Consider the following 26346-nt stretch of genomic DNA (forward strand, 5'->3'; position numbering starts at 1 on the left):
TCTTTGATCTTTTCTGAGTTTCTCAAACTTTATACAATGAAATTATAAGAATTCTATTCAAAATAGTATATTATTTTCATAAGTGCATCTGAATTTTGCAGACAAAAGCTTGGGATTTCTTAGTCTTAACCTAGTTCCCACAGGGCATAATTGAGAATTCTATCATGGTGAAGGTGCATTAATTCTCCTAAAGAACCAACTATACATCAATTAAGATGCTCAAAATTTCCTATCCACTAAGGAGTCACAGTCCCTTTAGCCATAATTGGCAATTTGAAAATTGTGTGTTGCTATTCTGAAAGGTTTTCTATAGCATTTCCTAAAATATTTTCCCAAATATCCCTGTAGGGAACTTCAGCCATTTACCGGCCATTCCATCTGGATCTCTAAAGAACACAAATTTACCTGCTGGTGGCCATTTTGTGGTATATATTGTAGAGATAGCTTCTTACAAATTTCAGGATGCAGCCTTCTCTGCAGCTGGGTAGCCAGGGGAGGAAGGAAGCCACAGCCGCACCCCAGGTCAGCCCCCGCTGCCCCATCCCACCGCCTCATCTCTCCACCCTCGGTCAGAGCCGATTCATATGGAAAATGGTGATATCATTACACCCATCACACAGAGTAACAACTTTCAAACCATCCTGAACACCTACGAATCCAACCTGAGATTTAACAAGAGAACAGCTGGAATGCTACAGAGAGAAGGGTTTTTGCTTCTAACAAGGTAGGAAAGCAGGAAAAATTACAAAAAAAAAAGGAACCAGTGGGGGAGGGGCCCCTCGAGGAGCCAGGCTAAGGCCAGCTTCGGGGAAAGCCTCCCGGGGGACAGGAAAGCCTGGCCTGGAGAAGCGGGAACTTTAAGAAATCTGCACCAGATCCTTCCTGGATGGAAAGGCACTTAGCAGGGAGCTCGGGCAGGATCGCAGGAGGGGCAGTGGAGCCTCCAGTCTCCCGTAGTCACTAATAGAGGAAGTGCACCTGGGGGGGAAGCACCTCACACACCTCCGTTGAGCTCAGTAAAGGGCTGGAGCGCACCTGGCGGGGCCTCGGGAGAAGCTGGGGGGTCAGGCGCGGCTCAGGGAGGAGGGGGCTGCGCCCTGCTGCCTTCCAGAGCCGCGGCCTGGGAGCACGATTCCAGCAGCACAGGCCCTGGATCCCAGGGCATTAGGGTACACAGCCAGGATCCTGTGCTGCCCCCGGGACAGGTGGAGGCAGGGAGGGCCCAGGACATCGAGGACACTCCTGCTGCCGGGCGCCCCCAAGCTGTGCAGGTCAGCACCCCCCGCCCCCAGAGCATCAGGCCAGTGTGGACTGGGAGCTGCGGTAGTTACTGCCCGAACTGACTCCCCGCTGGAGAGCTGGCCGCCGCCAGTGATGTTCCTCTTGGTGTCACCCTGTGCCTGGAACAGAGCGGGGCCCCAGGGAACAGGGGCCTCAAGGGGTGAACAGCTCCCAAGGAGCCCAGCATCCGGCCGGGGTTGGGGCAGCTCCCCCAGGTGCACACACCTGAGAATCAGCACAGCAGGCCCCTCCCCAGAAGACCAGCTGGAAGGACAGGGCAAGAGCAAGTTCTTGATCAAGCAGGGCTGGAAAGCTCAAGGGGAAATCAAAAGATTTACAGTATATAGAACTAGAGAGTCTCCCCTCTTCCCTACCCCCCCGCCTTTTTCCAGTACAACTCATTTTTATATCAGACTAAAAGTTTCTAATATTTTTTCTCTTTTCCCACCTTAACTATAATATTTTACCACCTCTTCATTTTTAAGTTTCTTCCTTTTTTATTTTCATATTTCTATAATTACATCTTACATATGTTCCACTTCTAGATTCCCTTCAACATAGTCAATTTATTTTTGGGAGATATACGAGGTATGTTTTGTGCTTTTTGTTTTCTCTACCTCATTTTGTTCTACAATGGTGGAAGTTAGTACCTTCTAAAACATGACCAGCATGTACCCAGAACCAAGTGTAATACCATGCTGGTTCATTCTGTGAGATTATATTCTCTCTTATTCCCATTCTGCAGGCCTCTTTTATCTCGTTTATGTTTGGATGGTCGATGTGGGGCTTTCTACAATATGTTTGCTGGTTTATATAAATTTGGGACTGAGCATCTTCTAACAGACAGAACTTAATACATGCAGAACCAAGAGGATAACCCCCTAGGGCCCCTCAGGTAGACTACATTCTCCCTCCACTACAACATCATCACCACCACCATCTCCCAGGCCCCCTTTTTATCCTTCTTCTCTTTTTTCTTTTTTTTCTTCTTCTTTAGGATTCTTGGCCTTTTATTTTTTACTACTTTGCTTTAACATTTGTTTTTCACTTTAGTGGTCCTTTTGTTTTATTTTGTTCTGATCTTCGTTTTCATTTCCTGGTCTCTGACCTCATCAGAATCATCTAAGGTGAAATTTACTTAGGTCGTGGTTGATATTCTTGACTCAGCCCACTCATACAGCCACTCTGCACTGAGCAAAATGACTAGAAAGAAGAACTCACCCCAAAAGAAAGAATCAGAAACAGTACTCTCTGACACAGAGTTACAGAATTTGGATTACAATTCAATGTCAGAAAGCCAATTCAGAAGCACAATTATAAAGCTACTGGTGGCTCTGGAAAAAAAAGAACTCAAGAGACTTCATGATTGCAGAATCTAGAACTAATCAGGCCAAAATTAAAAATCAATTAAATGAGATGCAATCCAAACTGGAGGTCCTAATGATGAGGGTTAATGAGGTTGAAGAAAGATTGAGCAACATAGAAGACAAGTTGATGGCAAGAAAGGAAGCTGAAGAAAAAGGAGAAAAACAATTGAAAGACCCTGAGGAAAGGCTAAGGGAAACAAATGATAGCCTCAGAAGGAAGAAACTACGTATAATTGGGGTTGCAGAAAAGCGCTGAGAGGAACAGAGGGCCAGAAAGCATATTTAAATAAATCATAGCTGAAACTTCCCTAATTTGGGGAGGAAAACAGGCATTCAGATCCAGAAGATAGAGAGGTTCCCCCCAAAAAATCAATAAAAGCTATTCAATACCTCGGCATTTAATAGTGAAACTCACAAATTCCAAAGATAAAGAAAAAATTCTTAAAGCAGCGAGAGATAAGAAATTCTTAACTTATAAGGGGAGAAATATCAGAGTAACAGCAGACCTCTCCACAGAGACCTGGAAGGCCAGAAAGGGCTGGCAGGATATATTCAGGGTCCTAAATGAGAAGAACATGCAGCCAAGAATACTTTATCCAGCAAAGCTCTTATTCAGAATAGAAGGTGAGATAAAGAGCTTCCAAGATAGGCAGAAACTTAAAGAATATATTATCACCAAACCAGCTCTGCAAGAAATATTAAGGGGGACCCTGTAAAAAAAGAGGAATACCAAAGAAATAATCCACAAAAGCAAGTATTGAATAGATATTTTGATGACACTAAGTTCATATCTTTCAATAGTTACTCTGAACATGAATGTGCTAAATGATCTCATCAAAAGACACAGGGTATTGGACTGGATAAAAAAGCAAGACCTATCCATTTGCTGTCTACAAAGGACTCATTTTAAACCTAAAGACACCTCCAGCCTGAAAATGAAAGGTTGGAGAACCATTTACCATTCAAGTGATCCTCAAAAGAAAACAGGGGTAGCAATCCTCATATCAGATAAATTAGTTTATCCCAAAGACTGTAGTAAGAGATGAAGAGGAACACTATCTCATACTTAAAGGGTCTATCCAACAAGAGGACTTAAGAATCATGAATATTTATGCAACTAATGTGGGAGCTGCCAAGTATATCAATTAATAACCAAAGTAAAGATATACTTAGATAATAATAAACTAATAGTAGGAGACTTCAACACCACATTACAACATAATCAAAGAAACAAGGGCTTTAAATGATACACTGGACCAGATGGATTTCACAGATATATACAGAACTTTGCATCCAAATGCAACTGAATACACATTCTTCTCAAATGCACATGGAACTTTCTCCAGGATAGACCACATACTGGGTCACAAATCAGGTCTCAACCAATATCAAAAGATTGGGATTGTCCCCTGCATATTTTCAGACCACAGTGCTTTGACACTAGAACTCAATTATAAGAAGAAATTGGGAAGAAACTCAAACACGTGGAGGTTAAAGAGCATCCTACTAAAAGATGAGTGGGTCAACCAGGAAATTAGAGAAGAATTAAAAAGATTTAATTTAAAAGATTCATGGAAACTAATGAAAAGATACAACTGTTCAAAATCTTTGGGATACAGCAAAAGAAGTCCTGAAAGGGAAATACATCACAATAAAAGCATCCATCCAAAAACTGGAAAGAACTCAAATATACAAGCTAACCTTGCACCTAAAGGAACTGGAGAAAAAACAGAAAATAAAACCTACACCAAGCAGAAGAAGAGAGTTAATAAAGATTTGAGCAGAACTCAATGAAATAGAGACCAGAAGAACTACATAATAGATCAACAAAACCAGGAGTTGGCTCTTTGAAAGAATTAATAAGATAGATAAACCATTAGCCAGCCTTATTAAAAACAAGAGAGAAAAGACTCAAATTAATAAAATCATGAATAAAAGGGAGATCACAACCAACACTAAGGAAATACAAACGATTTTAAAAACATATTATGAGCAGTTATATGCCAATAAATTAGGCAATCTAGAAGAAATGAATGCATTTCTGGAAATCGATAAATTACCAAAACTGGAACAGGAAGAAATAGAAAACCTGAACAGGCCAATAACCATGGAGGAAATTGAAGCAGTCGTCAAAAACCTCCCAAGAGACAAAAGTCAAGGGCCGGATGGCTTCTCAGGGGAATTCATTCAAACGTTTAAAGAAGAAATAATACCTATTCTATTAAAGCTGTTCTGAAGGATAGAAAGGGATGGAATACTTCCAAACTCATTTTATGAGGCCAGCATCACCTTAATTCCAAAACCAGACAAAGACTTCACCAAATTCTCACCAAAAAGGAGAATTATAGACCAACATCACTGATGAACACAGATGCAAAAACTCTCAACAAGATACTAGCTAATAGGGGATCCTTACACAAAAACAAATTCAAAATGGATGAAAGACCTAAATGTGAGACAGGAAGCCATCCAGATCCTATAGGAGAACACAGGCAGCAACCTCTTTGACCTAGACCAGAGCAACTTCTTACTGGACACATTGTCAGAAGCAAGGAAAACAAAAGCAAAAACGAACTATTGGGACTTCATCAATATAAAAACCTTCTACACAGGGAAAGAAACAATCAACAAAACTAAAAGGCAGCCTATGTAATGGGAGAAGATATTTGCAAATGACATATCTGATAAAGGGGTTAGTATCCAAAATCCATAAAGAACTTAGCAAACTCCACACCCAAAAAACAAGTAATCCAGTTAAGAAATGGACAGAAGACATAAATAGACATTTTTTCAAAGAAGACCTCCAGGGGATCCCTGGGTGGCTCAGCAGTTTAGCGCCTGCCTTCAGCCCAGGGCATTATCCTGGAGTCCAGGGATGGAGTCCCACATCAGGCTCCCTGCATGGGGGCTGCTTCTCCCCCTGCCAGTGTCTCTGCCTCTCTCTCTCAATGTATGTCTCTCATGAATAAATAAATAAAATCTTAAAAAAAAAAGAAGACATCCAGATGGCTAACAGACACATGAAAAAATGCTTAACATCACTCATGATCAGGGAAATGCAAATCAAACCCATGATGAGACACCACCTCATACCTGTCAGAATAGCTAAAATTAACAACACAAAAAATAACAGATTTTAGTGAGGATGCAGAGAAAGGGGAACTCTTTTCACTGTTGGTGGGAATGCAAACTTGTGCAGTCACCCTGGAGAACAGCATGGCATTTCCTCAAAAAGTTAAAAATAAAACTGCCCTATGAACCAGCAATTGTACTACTAGGTATTTACTTAAAGGATACAAAAATACAGATGTGAAGGGGTACAAGAACCCCAATGTTTACAGCAGCATTGTCAATAGTCAAACTATGAAAAAAAAACAAATATCCATCAACCAATGAATATATATATATATATATATATTTCCCATCGTGGCCAAGCAGTCCCTGTACACCGAGGAGGACTATGACGAGAGGTCCGGCTCCTTAGACTCTAGAATACTCGTTGGAACAAATTATTTTAAGGTTTGTGTGGAATCAGAAAAGACCCCGAATATCCAGGGGAATTTTAAAAAAGGAAACCATAGCTGGGGGCATCACAATGCCAGATTTCAGGTTGTACTACAAAGCTGTGGTCATCAAGACAGTGTGGTACTGGCACAAAAACAGACACATAGATCAATGGAACAGAATAGAGAATCCAGAAGTGGACCTCAACTTTATGGTCAACTAATATTCGACAAAGCAGGAAAGACAGTCTCTTCCATTAAGTGCTGCTGGGAAAATTGGACATCCACATGCAGAGGAATGAAACTAGACCACTCTCTTACACCATACACAAAGATAAACTCAAAATGGATGAAAGATCTAAATGTGAGACAAGATTCCATCAAAATCCTGGAGGAGAACACAGGCAACACCCTTTTTGAACTCGGCCACAGTAACTTCTTGCAAGATACATCCATGAAGGCAAAAGAAACAAAAATGAACTGTTGGGCTTCATCAAGATAAGAAACTTTTGCACAGCAAAGGATACAGTCAACAAAACTAAAAGACAATCTACAGAATGGGAGAAGATATTTGCAAATGACCTATCAGATAAAGGGCTAGTTTCCAAGATCTATGAAGAACTTAGTAAACTCAACAGCAAAGAAACAAACAATCCAATCATGAAATGGGCAAAAGACATGAACAGAAATCTCACAGAGGAAGACATAGACATGGCCAACAAGCACATGGGAAAATGCTTCGCATCACTTGCCATCAGGGAAATACAAATCAAAACCACAATGAGATACCACCTCACACCAGTGAGAATGGGGAAAATTAACAAGGCAGGAAACCACAAATGTTGGAGAGGATGCGGAGAAAAGGGAACCCTCCTGCACTGTTGGTGGGAATGTGAACTGGTGCAGCCACTCTGGAAAACTGTGTGGAGGTTCCTCAAAGAGTTAAAAATAGACCTGCCCTACAACCCAGCAATTGCACTGTTGGGGATTTACCCCAAAGATACAGATGCAGTGAAATGCCGGGACACCTGCACCCCGATGTTTATAGCAGCAATGTCCACAATAGCCAAACTGTGGAAGGAGCCTCGGTGTCCAACGAAAGATGAATGGATAAAGAAGATGTGGTTTATGTATACAATGGAATATTACTCAGCCATTAGAAATGACAAATATCCACCATTTGCTTTGACATGGATGGAACTGGAAGGTATTATGCTGAGTGAAATAAGTCAATCAGGAAGGACAAACATTATATGGTCTCATTCATGTGGGGAATATAAAAAATAGTGAAAGGGAATAAAGGGGAAAGGAGAAAAATAATAAGTGGAAAATATCAGAGAGGGAGACAGAACATGAAAGACTCCTAACTCTGGGAAACAAACTAGGGGTGGTGGAAGGGGAGGAGGGCAGGAGGTGTGGGTGACTGGGTGGTGGGCACTGAGGTGGGCACTTGACGAGATGAGCACTGGGTGTTATTCTGTATGTTGGGCAAATTGAACACCAATAAAAAATAAATTTATTAAAAAAAAAGACTCTAGAATATTCAACACATCATCCTAAAGCACACCTGCTGGGTGGTGTGACCAGGTGACTTTTTTTTCTGTGCATTTGAAACCCCCCCCCGCCCTCCCCCTGTGCAGAGAGAGGCTACCTCCTGTGAATACCCTTTCCTTCTGTTTGACAAAGTGACTGTGCTCGATGATATATATATATTTATATATATATAAAAATATTACTCAACCTGCAAAAAGAATGAAATCTTGCCATTTGCAATGACGTGGATTGAGCTAGAGTGTATTATGCTAAGCAAAATAAATCAATCAGAGAAAGACAAATACCATATAATTTCATTCATATATGGAATTTAAGAAATGAAACATGAATATATGGGTGGGAGAACAAGACAGAGAAGAAAACAAACCATAATAGACTCTTAAAGATAGAGAACAAAATGAAGGTTGATGGAGAGAGGTAGGTGGGACATAGGCTAGATGAGTATTAGGAGGGCATTTGTGATGATGATCACTGTATGATGTTGTATGTAAGTGATGTTGTATGTAAGTGATGTATGTAAGTGTTGTATGTAAGCGATAAATCACTGAATTCTATTCCTCTAACCAGTATTGCACTGTATGCTAACTAGAATTTAAATAAAAATTGGGGGGGGGGAAGAACAATCATTGTATTATTTTAACAGCATGATTCTAAGAAATCCTAAAAGATTTTCTGCAATGTTTTTTAAAGGGAATTGACATTTACAAAAGAGGGGGTGGGGATAGTCACATTACATCTGAGTGAAGCAATTGTCACAATCCATTGAAAACTCAAATTTATCTTTTTCTCTAATGGGAAAAATTTAATAGCTTTAAACATCTAATTGAACTATGGTACTCTTGAATAGTCACATAGAATTGGTGAGCTACACTGACCATATGTTCCAATGCCTAATTGTGTAGTGGATCTTCATACAGATCACTACTAGCTAGACAATAAAATGAAGACGAAGTCTAGAAAGAAGGGGTGGGGTGTGTGCAAGGCCAATAATTTAATTTAAAAAGCAACAAAAAGAACAAGAAAATTTCAGTGCTATTTAATGGAAATAATCTTGACCTCCTACTGCTCAAGAGTACAATTATTGATGTTAAATAGGAAGTGTCATTGTATCAGCTTTAAGCAGGAAACATTCGGCTTCACATATCATAGGGAAAAACGTAGTAAGACGTAATATTTTAAGGAGATATAAAGAATCCAGAAATTTGATAACAGCAGTGCTATAAAGCCAGGAACCAGACAAGAAAAGCCATCAGAAACCAAAAGGTCCCTATCGCCCCCTTGGGATCACATTTTCATGCATTTCTGTTTTTTCTGCTAGACTGCTTCATTCATCTGCCCCTCTTGCAAGGATGCCCTTCTTGCATCAGTTTGCACATTTCTCCAAGTGAGTACTTCAGCACCCCCTACACAATAGCAGCTCTTCACACATGATTGTGATGATGTCCTTAAGGTTAACTGCCTTGGGCAGGTCTGTTTCCCAATTCTAAATTCCTGAGATGGATCTGATTGGCTCTCTTCATATTTTTTGAGCCAGGCCATGCAAGTCATAAGTTTCTGCCTTGCTGAAACATGGACTTGCTGCCTTGGGGTAGATGCACATCCCTGAGCCAGATGGTGTGGTCACATGGTATATGACCATAACATACCCACTCATTATCTAGCAAGGACCTCCGCAGCTTCCTGTAGAAGAGGCTGAGGAAATAGCAGGCCATTATAAACAAGTCTAGCACAGCTTTGACAATTTTGCTCAACTGAGAAACCACTTTCCACTCAGATACTAATCAAGAAACAATTCTTTCTGCCAAATATAGTAGAATGAAATATGCTTGCAACTGGCTGCAGTGGGAAAGAACACAGAGCCACGGAAATGCAACAGAGCAAAACATCAGGGTATGTGGGTAGAGAGCAGAGCTGCAGCACTAAGAGGAAGGACCTGTACCAGACTGGATTCTCGACCTTTCAAGTAAAAGACATTTACTCTGGCCAGCTTGGGTGGATGAATATAGGATGACTACAAGGAGTAGCCCTCGGGACTAAGGAAAATTCAGATAGCAATCAGGTAGTGTTTAGAGTAGAAGTTAGGAGCTACTTGAGAAGTTCAACCAAGGTGCTACAGGTGGAATGCATAGGTCCAGCTATTTTCCATTTGTCACTCTGCCCACTACTCAGATTCTCAGAATTCCAAGAATTCCCAATCAGACTTGAAGGGAAGAAAGCATCATCTGCCAAATTGTACCTAAAGGTAGGGCAGAGAGAATTCCCCCCAAAAGGAAACCGGATTCTATTTATAAGTTAAGAGGGGCAATGGTTGTTGGACTGATGATGATGATGATCCAGTACAGACACTGTACTTGAGTAGTAAATAATTAGTAAAGGCAGTTGGAAGAATATAATGTTGAATACAACTTCTTCAAGAAAACTGTTGAAAAGACTGTTAATAAAAGTGAAATGTGAATAAATGCAGGCGAAATTGAACCCAATCCTCCACTGGAAATAGCAGCTAAAATGTACATAGTGATTCCTAAGTGCTGGAAACCTTTCTTAACACATTCCATTTATTAACTCTTGGAATCTACACTTCAACCCCATGAAGTTCTCAGTCAAGTCCCATGTAGGGCGAGAAAAATGAAACACAGAGATTAAGTGATTTAGCTGAAAATCCACATAGGAAGCAGCTGGGATCGGATCCCCTGCACCCTTCTCCATTCCGTGCCCTACCTAAGAACCCATTGTGAAGTTCTTATGAAAGGAAAGGAAATGTTCCACAGAAAGACCAAGAAACATAGAGAAGAGAATCAGCAGAATTTAGACAAAATGAGAGGGGAAATCTAAAATTAGGTAAAGCTGGGTCTCCTGATGATGTATCAAACTAAAGATTTCATTGACTTTTTAGTTGAGAGAAACATAGGCACCAAAGGGAGAATCTACTGCATATTGCTTATGTTTTCTTGAATCTGGAGGTGCCAAAGTTCATTATACAGTTGATTTTTTATTGTGAATTGTAAGGTTAGACACTTCCAGCTAATCTAGTCCTTCTTTCTTCCTAGATTAAAACATTCTCCATGGTGGACCCCTCCAACAAGAGTTGTTACACATAGTTGAAGTGCTGATTGAGACTTGGATATTTTCAGTTTATGCTGTTACACAAGGAAATATTTTGTATAGTTTTTAATCCTTCTTTTAAGTAATCTTTAAACAAGAGAAATTCCTGCTAACCAGATTAATTTCCTTCTGGTTTAATTCCAGGAAAAGAAGAGCACGGAAGAGTGTGAGGGCCAGAGAGAAACTGGCTCTAACGGTCTACATCCTTTCATTGGGCAATTGTTTATATTGCAGACTTAAGAATTTCACTTCTTCCCCTTCCTGTTTGTCTTCATGAACATATTAAATGGGACTCCAAATTGCAATTGTTTGTAAACAGCAGAGGGTTATTCGGTTGGTGGGAAAGGCTTGTCTACAATTTCTGATAAACTAAAATCCTGTGTACTAAACGTAGCCAAACACCAGTCCTGAACTGACAAACTGACCATCTTTTTGTCTCCATCTCAGGTTTTCTGCTTATAATATGGCCAATTGTCCATGGAGAGTAGACTAAATTGTATAGAGTTCATGAATTGCAACAACAGTACACATTTAACACTATGGTAAATAAAACAGGATTTTAGTTTGTTCTGTTTCCTGATTCTCCTTCTGTGTTCATACCTGACTTGTCTCAAAAAAGTGAAAGAGAGAAAGTAGATCCATCCAAGGGCAAAGACAGATGGTAGTTCATCTTTGCCTTTCTACTCTCTCACACTTCATGAACAAATAAACAAACTTCTTTTTCCTCTCCAGTTAGAAACACTGTGCTAGAAAGAAAAAAATGAGAGGCCTCAGAAATGTCACTTATGAGTTGACACCAAATTTTAACCAAGTTCTATCCTTTAACTTTTTTCAAATGTCATTTTATTTTTAGCTTCAGAGGGATATACTTAACATATAACATTGTCTAAGTTTATGGTGCATACCATGTCAATTCAATACATTTATACACTGTGAAATGATAACCACAGGAGGGTTAGTTAACAACTCCATCACATAATTACCATTTCTTTCTTGTAGTGAGAATATTTAAAATCTACTTTTTTAGCACCTTTCAAGTATATATGATACAATATGGTTAACAATAATCATTACCCTGTACATTAGACTTCCAGAATTTGTCATATAACTGAAAGTTCCTATGGCCAATATCTTCCTTTTCCCCCACCCTCCAGGCCCTGGCAACCATCATTTTATTCTATATTCCTATGAGTTAAGCTATGTTAGGTTTCACAAATATTATACAATATTTGTCTTTCTCTGACATATTTCACTTAGGATGATACCCTCAATGTCCATCCATGTTGTCACAAATGGCAAAATTTCCTTGTTTTCACGTTTGAATAAAATTCCATTAGATAGATAGATAGATGATAGATAGATAGATAGATAGATAGATAGATAGATAGATAATATTTTCTTTATCCATTTATCTGTAGATGAATGCTTAGGTAGCTTTCATATCTTGGGTATTGTGAATAATACTTCAGTGAATATGGGAGGGCAGATATTTCTTCAAGATTCTGGTTTCATTTTCTTCAGATATAAACACAGAAGTGGAATTGCTGGATCATGTGGTAGTTCTATTTTTTTATTTAAATTAAATTAATTAACATATAGTGTATTATTAGCTTCTGAGGTAGACTTCAGTGGCTAGTTATTTTTTTTAATCTCTGGGAAAACCTCCATACTGTTTTCTATTAAGTAATATATCACTTCAGATCTTTCACCTAGGTTAAGTTTATTCCTAAGTCTATTTTATTGTTTTTATGCTAATATGAATGAGGTCATTTTTCTTTATTTCTTTTTCAGAGATTCTGTTATTAGTGTATACAAATGCAACTGATTCTACATGTTGATTTTTTTATATCCTGAAACTTTACAGAATTTGGCTAATTTTTTTGGTAGGGTCTTCAAGATTTTATATATATATATATATATATATATATATATATATATATATATAATCTTATAGTCATTCTATATATAGTCATATTATGATCTTATATATAGAAAAGGAAGATACTTCTTCCTTTCAAATTTGGATGCATTTTATTTCTTATTCTTGTCTTATTTCTCTATCTAGAACTTCTATGTTAGACAGGGGTTTTGAGCGTGCGTACCTTTGTCTTTTCCTGATGTTAGAGGAAAAGACTTCCGAGTGTCACCAGGGAGTATGATGTTGATCATATATGGCTTTTATTATGTTGAGGTATTACCTTCTGTACTCAGTTTGTTGAGTTTTTGCCATGAAAGGATATTACATTTTGTCAAATGTTCCTTCTGCATCTATTGAAATGATCATACGATTTTTACTTTTATTATATTAATGTAACGTGTCACCTTTATTGACTTGTATATGTTGAACTGTCCTTACATCCCAGGGATAAATTCCACTTGATAATGGTTTATGGTCCTTTTAATTTATTGTTAAATTCTGTCTGCTAATGTTTTGTTGAGAATTTTTGTTTGTATATTCATCAGGGACATTGGTCTGTAATTTTATTGTAATACCCTTATCTGGCTTTGGTATTGGAATAATTCTGGTCTCATAAAATACATTTGGAAGTTTTCCTTCCTTTTCAACTTTTTGGAAGATTTTGAGGATTGGCATTAATTCTTCTTTAAATGTTTGGTAGAATTCACAAGGGAAGCCATCTGGTCTTGGGTTTTCCTTTATTTGGAGATTTTTGATTACTGATTCAATCTCCTTACTAATAATTGTAAACTGTTCAGCTCTTCTATTTCTTCATGATTCAGTTTCGGTAAGTTGTATGTTCCTAGTATTTATCTGCTCTGTCTAGGTTATCTCATTTGTTGGTGTATTCACTTATAATCCTTCCTATTACTGTGGTATCAGTGATAATATCTCCACTCTTATTTCTGATATTATTTTATCTATTAGATCTGAGAAGTTTTCCCTTGGCCATAAGCTGTGTCACCTTGGGGGCAGGTGATGTAAGTAAAGTAAAACTACTAGTTTTACCCTCTCCAATGAATCCAATTCATTTTTTTCTCTAATGGTGTGATGGAACTTCACTACTGAAAACCAAGACTTCCACAAAGGTTCTTTTGTGGGTGATTACCTAAAAGAATGTTTTCCAGGAGTTTCCATACAATAGCCAAGAGGGGCTGAAGACCATTCATGGACCACTGTAAGGTCCACAGCTGCAGCTGAGTTCTATTTGTCTATTGCTTGATGTATAGGTGGGCATGACTCCTCCCAGGTCATGTGCCATTTGGTGCTAGATCCCACAGCTCTTACAAAGGCACTTTTTTCCATGGATGAATGGTAAATTATTGTTTGGCAGAGGGAGGAGAGGACAAATGAGTGACATATTATTCAAATCAGCTAACACTAATATTATTCCATTTAAGCTATTATTCAACACATGATATGTCAGGCAAAAGGCCAATCGCCTTGCTTACATATCCCAGTTAATATGCTGACAATAATTTGATGAAGCACACTGTATTATTATCTTTACTACTACTGTCAAATGAGAAAAATTAAAGAAGTTCGGTAACTTACCCAATACATACAACTATTCATAGAACTCACATCCAATTCTACTGGACCTTAAAAATGTTGAGACAAAACATAATGTGAGGTCTTTCTTAGCTTTCCAGTCTTCACTGCTCAAAGACCCTGTTCTCCCAAAGCTCATATCCTGGTAGAGAAAGCAGATAATAAGAGTGACTTAAGTTTTATTCTTGATTTTTTTTTAATATGTAATTCTGAGTAGTGGTAAATGCTGTGAATATTCAAGTGAGATAATTAGCTAAAGAGTACATGACACAAACCAAATGATCAGAATAACCTCTGAAGAAAAGCCTCTCTGAAGAAATTATATTTGAGCTTAGATCTGAATGGTGAAAAGATAATAGCCGTATAAAGGTCTGATGTAGACTGTTCCAGGTAAAGAAAGAGACCATGAATATACTTTAAGGGAGGAACATTCAGGGCATATTTTAAAAACTGGAATAATCCAATGTGTCTGGACCATAGTAAACAAGTGAAAGAGTGTAAGAGGATGAGTTAGGGAAGTGAGCAAAGACCAGATCATGAAGGGCCTTATAGGCCAGGGGGAAGGGCATGGATTGTACACTAAATGAAATGGGAAGCCATTGAAGAGTTTGAAGCAAGAAAGTGATCTGATGTAAGTCATGTTAAATATAATTTATTATAAAGATATAGAAATAGAGATAGTAAGATATATCTCATCCTGGTTGCTAGGTGGCAAATGGAATAGGAGGAGCAAGAAGAGAAGCAAAAAGACTGACAAGGCTTTTGCCATGGCCCAAATGGAAGATGATGGTGGTTTTGACAGAGTAAATGGTGTGAGAGAAGAGGACTTTATTACATACTTTGAATGTATATCAAATGTCCAAATGGCTGGATTTGCTAAAGGGTTAGATGCAGATAATTTTAAATTTTTTTTTTTTTATGATAGTCACAGAGAGAGAGAGAGAGAGAGAAGCAGAGACCCAGGCAGAGGGAGAAACAGGCTCCATGCACCAGGAGCCCGACGTGGGACTTGATCCCGGGTCCCCAGGATCGCGCCCTGGGCCAAAGGCAGGCGCCAAACCACTGAGCCACCCAGGGATCCCCTACATGCAGATAATTTTAAAAGAGATATCAGGAGTGACTGATTGCCATTTGAGCAACTGACTGACTCTTGGTTCCAGCTCAGGTCTGATCTCAGAGTCATGAGATTGAGTGCCAGGTCAGGCTCCACGCTCATTGGGGAGTCTCTTGGGTTTCTGTTTCCCCTCCCTCTATCTCTCTCACCCCCACTCTTGAAAATAAATAAATAGATCTTAAAAAAAAAGAAAAAGAAAAAGAAAGGACTGTATCTGAACTCCTATCTTCCATGGTTTTTCTGCTTAGAACTTCTATCTCAAATCACTATCTTCTCTTTCTGCTTATTCTTCATTCCTGCTCCTATAATATCTCTTGAAATGCAAATTAGTAGCAATTGCTCTCTTTTTATAGATTTTATTTATTTATTTGAGGTGGGGGATCAGAGGATGAGGAAGAGGGAGAAGGAGAGGAAAAAGCAGACTCTCCACTGCGCAGGGAGCCCAACTTGGGGCTCCATCCCAGGATCCCAGGATCATGACCCGAGCTGAAGTCAGATGCTTAACTGACTGAGCCACCCAGGCACCCCAATAGCAATTGCTTTTTTAACTGAAGGAAGAAAGTTTCAGTAAGGTGGAGAAGTAACATAGCAACTTTCCCATTAGCAGTTGGAGTTAATCATGACAAATCCATCTGTACATACTAGCAAGAAAATTTTCCATTGTCACATATATCCAGCTCTTATTCCTTTTTCAAACTATCACTACCAGTTCTCTCCTTAAATCATTAGTGACTTTCCTCCATATCACTTTCTCCCTGGAGATCAACTCTCACATGCCTATTCTTTAGCTGCCAGACCTTTATTTTTTTTATAATAAATTTATTTTTTATTGGTGTTCAATTTGCCAACATACAGAATAACACCCAGTGTTCATCCCATCAAGTGCCCCCCTCAGTGCCCGCCACCCAGTCACCCCCACCCCCCGCCCTCCTCCCCTTCCACCACCCCTAGTTCGTTTCCCAGAGTTAGGAGTCTCTAATGGTCTGTCTCCCTTTCTGATATTTCCCACCCATTTCTTCTCCCTTCCCCTCTATCCTTTTCACTATTATTTATATTCCCCAAATTAATGAGAACATATAATGTTTGTCCTTCTCTGACTGACTTATTTCACTCAGCATAATACCCTCCAGTTCCATCCACGTCGAAGCAAATGGCGGGTATTTGTCATTTCTAATGGCTGAGTAATATTCCATTGTATACATAAACCACATCTTCTTTATCCATTCATCTTTCGTTGGACACCGAAGCTCCTTCCACAGTTTGGCTATTGTGGACATTGCTGCTAGAAACATTGGGGTGCAGGTGTCCCGGCATTTCATTGCATCTGTATCTTTGGGGTAAATCCCCAGCAGTGCAATTGCTGGGTCGTAGGGCAGGTCTATTTTTAACTCTTTGAGGAACCTCCACACAGTTTTCCAGAGTGGCTGCACCAGTTCACATTCCCACCAACAGTGTAAGAGGGTTCCCTTTTCTCCGCATCCTCTCCAACATTTGTGGTTTCCTGCCTTGTTAATTTTCCCCATTCTCACTGGTGTGAGGTGGTATCTCATTGTGGTTTTGATTTGTATTTCCCTGATGGCAAGTGATGCAGAGCATTTTCTCATGTGCTTGTTGGCCATGTCTATGTCTTCCTCTGTGAGATTTCTCTTCATGTCTTTTGCCCATTTCATGATTGGATTGTTTGTTTCTTTGGTGTTGAGTTTAATAAGTTCTTTATAGATCTTGGGAATTTTAAAAAGAAAACCATAGCTGAGGGCATCACAATGCCAGATTTCAGGTTGCACTACAAAGCTGTGGTCATCAAGACAGTGTGGTACTAGCACAAAAACAGACACACAGATCAATGGAACAGAATAGAGAACCCAGAAGTCGACCCTCAACATTATGGTCAACTAATATTTGACAAAGGAGGAAAGACTATCCACTGGAAGAAAGACAGTCTCTTCAGTAAATGGTGCTGGGAAAATAGGACATCCACATGCAGAAGAATGAAACTAGACCAGTCTCTTGCACCAGACACAAGATAAACTCAAGATGGATGAAAGATCTAAATGTGAGACAAGATTCCATCAAAATCCTGGAGGAGAACACAGGCAACACCCTTTTTGAACTCGGCCACAGTAACTTCTTGCAAGATACATCCACAAAGGCAAAAGAAACAAAAGCAAAAATGAACTATTGGGACTTCATGAAGATAAGAAGCTTTTGCACAGCAAAGGATACAGTCAACAAAACTCAAAGACAACCTACAGAATGGGAGAAGATATTTGCAAATGATGTATCAGATAAAGGGCTAGTTGCCAGACCTTTAAAAGCCTCAAAAGCTGGTAAATTTTTTCATAACCTGCAATGTTTACAGGATAGATCTTAGACTCTTACAAATCATTGAGATAAAAATTTTATTTCTTTTTATTACATTTCAAAGTAAACTTCTGTAGGTAATAAACATTTTGGGTCATTCAAATGCTTATTATTGAAGATATCTAAATCAAGTTGACAAGATCTGGAAAGCTTTAAGTTTACATACAATAAAGTTGGTGTGGTTTTTTTTAGTTTTATTTATTTATTTGAGAGAGATAATCTGTGAGTTGGAGGAGGGGCAGAAAAAGAGGGAGAGAGTCCCAAGCAGAATCCCTGGTGAGTGCAAAGCTCCTCACAGAGCTAAATCTCATGACCCTGAGATCATTACCTCAACCAAAATCAAGAATCCATCGTTTACCTGACTGAGCCACCTAAGCGCCGCATAAGTTGATAATTTTTAAAATCATGCTTAAACTACAATAAAATAACTGATGATGTCATACTAAATCCTTTACATTTGCTATTCCAGTCTGTTGAAATAATTCTAGAGGTATCTATTTTTTGTAAAAAAATTAGACTAGGAAAAAAAAATTAGACTAGGATAGGACCTAGGCTACCACATTATACATGAAGATATATCCCAGATAAGTTATAGAAGACAAATATAAAAAACAAAATTAAAGGAGAAAAAGATTATATATGTTGACATTATTGTAACTTTGGAAAGAGAAGATCTAATGACAACACAAAATACGGAGACACAAGGTAGAAATTGATACATGTTACCACATTATAAAAATTTCTACATAAGAAAATAAACTTTTTTAAAAGGAAAAATTGAAATGAAAGTATTTGAAATATATATAACATCCAAAATACCTCAATAATTCCTATAATTTAATATTTAAAAAAAGGAATTAACTGAACCCAACAGAAAAAAAAAATGTGCATCAAAATACACAAGAGGAAATAAAAATGTCAATACATCTACAAAAGAATTTTGACTAAGAATAGAGAAAATGAAAATAAAATACACACCATTTTTCACTCATTACATTGGAAAAAATATTAAAATTATAGTATCAATGAATATGTGTAAAGATAGATATTCTTCTTTTTAAAGTTGTATTTATTTATTTACTCATGAGAGACACACAGAAAGAGAGGCAGAGACATAGACAGAGGGAGAAGCAGACTCCTTGTGGGAAGCCTGATGCAGAACTCAATCCCAGGACCCCAGGATCATGACGACCTGGGCTGAAGGCAGATACTCAAACACTGAGCCACCCAGGCACCCCAAGATAGATATTCTTATAAACTCTGGATTAAAATGTAAATTGTTAGGGACAATATGGATGGCGTTTGTCTGTATTAATAAAATAAAACATCACAACACACACACACACACACACACACACACACACAGATTTCCTTCTACCCAATAATAGGCCGATATCTTCATGAAAGGCAAAAGGCATGAACAAGGTTTTCTGTGTAACACGACTGTACGAAGCAAACATAAATGTTCATCAACCATTGAATGGTCAAACTGTAGAAAAGTAAGCAGTAATTTATAGGGTGTGAAGACATTCAATGAACTCCCAGAGATTCTATAAAGAGAACATTACATTTCAATACATATAATATTGTTCATGTTTTAAAAATTGACTATTTCTTTTGTTTTGCATGTACATATCTGTATAAAATGTGTCTTAAAGTTTAGCAAAAGCATATATCAAATATCTACTCATGGTCAATGCTGAGAAAGCAAGTGATAGGAGGTAGATGAAGCTACCAAAAATGACTTTTGTTTTATCTGTCTTATTTACATCTTTTGCAATGAGAACATATTTATATATAAGTTAATTAACTAAATTAAAAAAAATAAAATAAGTAACTGGAGGAAACTTCTTAGGTTTAAACCAGAGAAATAGGGATCCCTGCATGGCTCAGCGGTTTAGTGCCTGCCTTTGGCCCAGGGCATGATCCTGAAGTCCCAGGATCAAGTCCCACACTGGGCTCCCCGCATGGAGCCTGCTTCTACCTCTGCCTATTTTTCTGCCTCTCTCTCTCTGTGTCTCTCATGAATAAAAAAATAAAATCTTAAAAAAAATAAACCAGAGAAATAAATCATTGTCAGACTTTACCCAACAATCACATTTTTTTCAAAAAGAAGCACTAAATCTATACCCAAGCACAGATTTCAACATCCATATGTTGAGAGGCTGAAAATAAAATGAAATCCAGAATAAAAAAATCACAGGATGTGTTCATCTTTATTTCATTCTGAATTAGTAAACATGTGATAATATATAAATTACTCTTATTATTAACTTTGTTCATTTGAAATCTTTGAAAGATGATATGAAGAAAATCTTTGAAAGATGATATAAAGAAAAGAGAAATAAGATATATTTCTGAGTTTCTCTTATAACATATAGTTCAAAAAGAAACATGAGAGAAATCTAATTAGCAGTAACTGTAAAAATCCAGTCTTGAGTACAAGTCCAAGTACATCTTGCAATCAGTACAATCAATACAAGTGGTAAGTATGACTTGAGTCAAGTGCAGGAGCAGATGTGACTCCTGTGGTTTTTCTTTCATCATTTATAGACACCATTTCAGACTATATGACAAAGTTTTAAAACTCATAATCCAAATCCAAAAAGAGATTACAAAAAGATCACCATTATTAAATAGGTAAAACTTTAGCCATATATAAGACCAAAAACATGGTTTTGGACCTATAATTTTTAACTTCAGAGGTCAAAATTATTTTTTTAATTTTTTATTTAAATTCAATTTGCCAAAGTGTAGTATAACACCCAGTGCTCATTCCATCAAGAGCCCTCCTTAATGCCCATCACCCAGTTGTCCATCCTCCCCACCCTCTTTGCCTTCTGCAGCCCTTTGTTTCCTAGAGTTAGGAGTCGCTCATGGTTGGTCTCCTCTGAATTTTCTCCACCCAGTTTCCCTCTTTTCCCTTATAACAGAGGTCAAAATTAAACCAAGAAAACAATCAAGTAATGTTTTATTTTTGCTCTACATCCCCACATATACTGAAGAAAACAAAGCATTAGGGCAGTGGAAAGCCCTTTAAGCATTTATTAAGAATTAACCAATTATCCATCTATATATTGTTCAGGTATCATATGCGATTAAAAGGAAAAGACATAATTTTCCAGAAGCAAGTTATTAATGTGAATAATTTTACCCATACCAAAAAAAAAATTAGAATTGTTCATGTGCCCCAAGTCTTAATACTATAATCAGAATTTTATTAGTGTTATTGTTCAAGTTTACTTTATTGAACTAAAGGCTAAACAGGTACTTCCAGGGACACCTAGCAAGTGATAGATTTTTATGGAACACCTACTGGATGTAATACTCCAAGGTAAGCATAGAGAAAATGGTGTTATAAACATTGTAAACAAGATCAAGATATAGTCCATGCTTATTTGAAGTTTAAAGTCTAAAAGAGAATATAAATATAAAACAGTTAATGTCAGTGATGGCTGGTTAATGACATATATTATGCTGAACGTAAACAATTGGTGACCCTACCTATTCAAAAGATGTGAACTGAGGTCAGTGAAGGACTACCTGAATTAAGGACATTTAAGTTAAATTGTGAAGGATTAGTAGGAATAGCTGGATAAAGGAGTGGATGGAAGAGTGCAGAAAAGTATTTTCCAAACAGGGAAGAGCATGTGTGAGGATCCTGAGGCAGACAAGAAGACAATATGGGAAGATGACCAGAGATCACAGCTCAAGAGAGCATTGCAAGAGATAAAGCTGTTGGGGCACCTGGGTGGCTCAGTGGTTGAGCATCTGCTTTTGGCTCAGGTTGTGATCCCAGGGTCCTGGGATCGAGTCCCACATCAGGCTCCACATAGGGAGCCTGCTTCTCCCTCTGCCTGTCTCTGCCCCTCTCTCTGTGTGTCTCATGAATAAATAAATAAAATCTAAAAGAGAGAGAGAAAGAGAAATGAAGCTATTGAGGTGGCTGGTCTCAGATCCCATAGAGCTTTATAGACCACATTAAGGATTTTGGATCTAAAGAGCAATTAGAAGTCCTTGAAAGTGTTTTAATTAGAAAAATAATAAAATAAATGTGTACTATTATAAAGATATTTTGATTATTGTATGAAGACTGATCTGAGGGCATCAGTAGTACACGTGGGAAAATTAAAGAGGAGGTTTTTACAAGATCCACGTAGAGGTAGCTCAGCTATGGTGAAGATGCTTGGGATGAAGAGATCAAAGAGACTGCTGTGTAGGTGGAACGAATCGGATTGACTATGTGGAAATGGGAGATAAAGAAGGTGATGTTCATAATATCTCACAGATTTTGGTACAGCTTCTAGACACTTCTGGTTTACATAGCTTTGCAATGCAGCACCTGTGAAGAGCATTTGAGAGATCATTTGGATAATATCCTGCAGTCATCAGGAAAATTTATACTCTGGAGGCAATCTCCAAGGATTCCTAGAAAGTTTTCTGTGGAATTAGTCCTTGAAAGAAGCTTGTGAATCTGTGCCTGAGAGCACTGATATTAGCTGTGTGCTCTAGAAATGCTGAGAGAAACAACTCTAAGCCAAAGGAGGAAGTAAGGATCATTGTCTCTGAGAACCCCACAAGAATGACAGGGAGTTCAGAGGATCCCAGTAATCCCAGGGGAAGAGCATTTGTATCACAATCCTTTGCTAAGTATTTCTGGGGAAGAAGAAGTTGTTTTCTATAAAAGCTCCCTAGAAGATGCCACTAATCACCTACTGATGGAATTGGAATCCCGGAAATTCTGGATCAAGATTTGAGCCATGATAATTTTAAATCATTCTCTAATTATTAGTAACAGAAATCTCAAAAAGAGTAAAATATGATGTGGGATGCCTAGGGGCTCAGTCGGTTGAGCATCCAACTTTTGGTTTTGGCCCAGGTCATGATCTCATGGGTCATGGGATGGAGCGCCATAATGAGCTCTGCACTCAGCCGGGAGTCTGCTTGAAAGATTCTCTCCCTCTATTCTTCCCCCCACTTGTTTCTCTCTCTCTCAAATATATTTTAAAAAATCTTAAAAGAAGTGAAATATAGTGTAGGCATCTAGTTGATTTTGCCCATGTAAGAATACTAGAATTAAATATAGGCATAATAATAATAGTATATATTGCATAAGAAATGCACACACACACAGAGTTAGAAATATTTACTAAGATACACATCCATATAGTATGTCCTGGCTCCTTTGTTATGTAACCCCCCCAATTAAATATTTTATTAGCAGATGATAATTTTTTTCTAGGTTCCTCCTTTGAGATACATTTTAAAAGAGAACTCTTAAGCTTCTGGGAGTTATCTTTTGTCCTATAGCTAATCTCTTAATAAGACCAATTTAGCTGTAATATAAATGGTAATGCATAGCATTCTAGTCACTGCACAATTCTGAACTTGCTCAGAGATTGCATTTGAGCACACTGGCCTTACCCGTGGGCAGAGTTGATTAAAAGACATTTGGTATGGTTTCAGAACCACAGAAAAGACTCAGGTTTTTGACCCTTGTTAAGTGTTCTGGAAGAATTATCTAAGACCTTGTCAACCCTTAAGAGAGCCTATTGTATGTAAGAAGTGCCTTAGACATAGTATCTGCCCTTACAATCTATCTGAGGAATACAGAAGTCAGATGTGGGTAAAATGCATAACAATAACAGGGTTACATTTGCAAAATAGGAAATCATCATAAAATGAAAAGTATAAATGACAATTAGAATGAGCTAGAGCATCACCTATGAATAAGGTGCATTACTAGATGTGAAACAATAATAATATCCCATTTTAATTTCTTGAATTGTCTATTTCTTTTTTTTTTCTTTTTACAAACTCATACTATCATTATGGGTTTAATTTCATTTGCCACTGTTGAGTGGCCTGCCATTTGGAATGAGTTTGCATTCCATCCGTTGCAAATGAAGGATTTGCAAGTGGCGTGTTTCCATATTATCTTAAGGCTTTAAGGTGTCACTAGCCTTCAGTTTACTCTAACTAAAGACCTTTTTACCAGAATCCTGCCTGATGCCAATTTTCATTCAATCTTCATAAATGTTTTTTAATACAATAGTGCACAAATTCTTCTTTAAGTACTGAACATGCCAAAAGAGGTATTTGTTTTTCTGCTTCTCTTCTCCCATATTTAAACATGTTACGTAAATATGTCCACACCTAAATCTGTCCCATCTTGTTGATCCATTTTTAAAATTCACACCTTGTCTTGTATAAACGCAACCCAGCCATGAAAGTAATTTGTTTGTGAGTCATAACCTTGCAAACATTGAAGTAATTGTAAAAGCATCTCTTGTTAGTGTGCAATTAGGGTATTAAGTTCGATATCATGCTGCATTATATTTAAGAAAAAGGGTTATAAAGGGTTTTATTTCTTAATGCTCAATAACATTTAATCACAAACACATACTAAGATAAAGCTAAGTATATATTCATTTCAACACCTACAAAAATAATTAGTTTTCCTGGGTATATCACAGCAGATGGAGCTGTTTTCTTAAAGAATATGTATAGAGCATGTTAACTGAATAGGTGCCTATAGGCATACCACAGTACAATAGAATGGCCTGTGTATTTGATTAGCATGATATTTTTAAACGAAGCTCTCATCTTCAATATTAAAAAATGATCTATTGTAAAACAATGAATTTGAACAAAATATAGCTTTAGAGTTCAACTCTATATCTGGCAGTGACTCAGAAACTGTATAATTCGAGTGCAAAGGTGTATTTGCCTTTGTAACCCTATTTAGTATGATCTGATGGTATCCCTCTACTTCACAGAGTAGAAAGACCAAGAACTGAATTTCTTCTAGAAATCTATAAAACAGGCTAAGTTCTAAGGTGCACATTATCTGCCAAAACTCTCCTGATACAGCAGTGTCTCAAGCCAACTGCTGAACTTTTGGTAGCAGAAGATACTTCTCCTCCCTTGTAATCTCATTTAATGACTCTTCCCTCTCACTCACTTACTCTACACTGACTGTCCTTAATATCTGTCAAAGCCATCCCTTGTTCGTCTTTGCTCCATTACAAATATTTCCTAAATTGGATTTGTTACCATTTCTTACCATTTCTTGAAATATTTCCTAATTGATCTACTAATTTCTGGCTTAATTCTCTTCCAATTCATTCGTTACTCATTCAAACACAAATCTCATCATGTGATTCTGCTTAACATATTCTAATGATCTCCTTAATAACTCCAGAACTCCAGAGTAACACTTCTATTTATTAGCTTTAAGTTGCACTCTTTTCAAAGCTCCTTTTCCATGATCATGCCCACTTTATGCCTACACTCAGACACCTTCTGCTCTAACTTCTCAAACATGCTGTGCTCTCCAATTTAGAGCCCTCTGCTGGGAATGCTATTCAAAAGTTAGCTCAAGTATATCCTCTTTCCTGAAGATTCCTTAGAAAGTGTGTGCTATAGGAATGTGGGATGTGGTAAAAAGCTTGCTCTGCAGAGCAGCTGGTGTTTGAAAGTGCTGGTATCAAATTCTAATTATCTGGCTAGCTGTGTGATCCAGAAAACCTGGTTGGTCCCCTCACATAACAGTCAACCATCTCCACCCTGGCTATATGGGTGCTGCCATCAAGGAAAAGGACAAGTAGTCAATGCTTGAGCACCCATGGTCCATTGTGCTCTTGCTGTGACAATTTTTCTTTTTATTGAGCTATAATTGGCATAGAGCATTAAGTAGGTTAAGGTGTACAACATGTTGATTTCAAACACATATATTGCAATATGTATAATTACCAGTGAAACATTAGCTAGCATCATCATTTCATATAATTTTCATTTCTTTTTTGTGGTAAGAACATTTAGAATCTAGTCTCTTAGCAACTTTGAAGTATGTAATATAGTGTTGTTAACTATAATCACAATCCAGAATTTATTCATCTACTAACTGCAAATTTGTACCCTTTGACTAACATCTCCCCACAATTCTGAGAAAGAAGAAAGCTGGAAACATCACACTTCCTAATTTCAAAGCCATAGTAGTCAAAACAGTATAGTACTGGCATAAAAACAAACACAGAGGCCAAAGGAAAAGAACGAAGAGTCCAGAAATAAACACTGCATGTCAAAAACTTATTTGACATGGAAGCCAAGAATACTCAGTGGGGAAAGGATGGTCTCTTCAATAAATGATGTCGGGAAAAAATGGATAAACACATGCATAAAAATGAAATTAGATCTCTATTTCACATCACTCACAAAGTTCACTCAAAAAGGATTCAAGACTTAAGCATAAGACCTGAAACCATAAAACTCCTTGAAGAAACCATAGGGAAAGTGCTCCTGGACATTGGTATTGGCAATGTGTTTTTTTTTTTTAATATAATGCCAGAAACTCAAGCAATAAAAGCAAAAATCAACAAAAGGGACTGCATCAAACTAAAAGTCTCTTCACAGCAGAAGAAACAATCACCAAATGAAAAAAGAACCAACAGAATGGGAGAAAATAATTACAATTATAATATATCTGATAGGGGGGTAATATCCAAAATATATAAGAAACTCATACAACTCCAAAACAAAATAATAATATTAATT

The 26346-nt window shown here is 37.7% G+C and overlaps 1 long non-coding RNA gene across 2 annotated transcripts in view; it reads right to left on the minus strand.

Annotated features, from left to right (window-relative positions):
* Nucleotides 1-26346, minus strand: part of LOC144287486 (uncharacterized) — a 104254-nt gene that overhangs the window by 67047 nt on the left and 10861 nt on the right. For both annotated transcript variants that reach the window (XR_013355271.1, XR_013355270.1), the window contains exons 2-3: nucleotides 14319-14457; nucleotides 11408-11553 (exon numbers count right to left, since the gene is read on the minus strand). This is a non-coding gene — a long non-coding RNA (uncharacterized LOC144287486). The remainder of the gene's footprint in view (nucleotides 1-11407; nucleotides 11554-14318; nucleotides 14458-26346) is intronic.

Source organism: Canis aureus, chromosome 17, assembly GCF_053574225.1.
Source record: "Canis aureus isolate CA01 chromosome 17, VMU_Caureus_v.1.0, whole genome shotgun sequence".
NCBI classification, from domain to species: domain Eukaryota; kingdom Metazoa; phylum Chordata; class Mammalia; order Carnivora; family Canidae; genus Canis; species Canis aureus.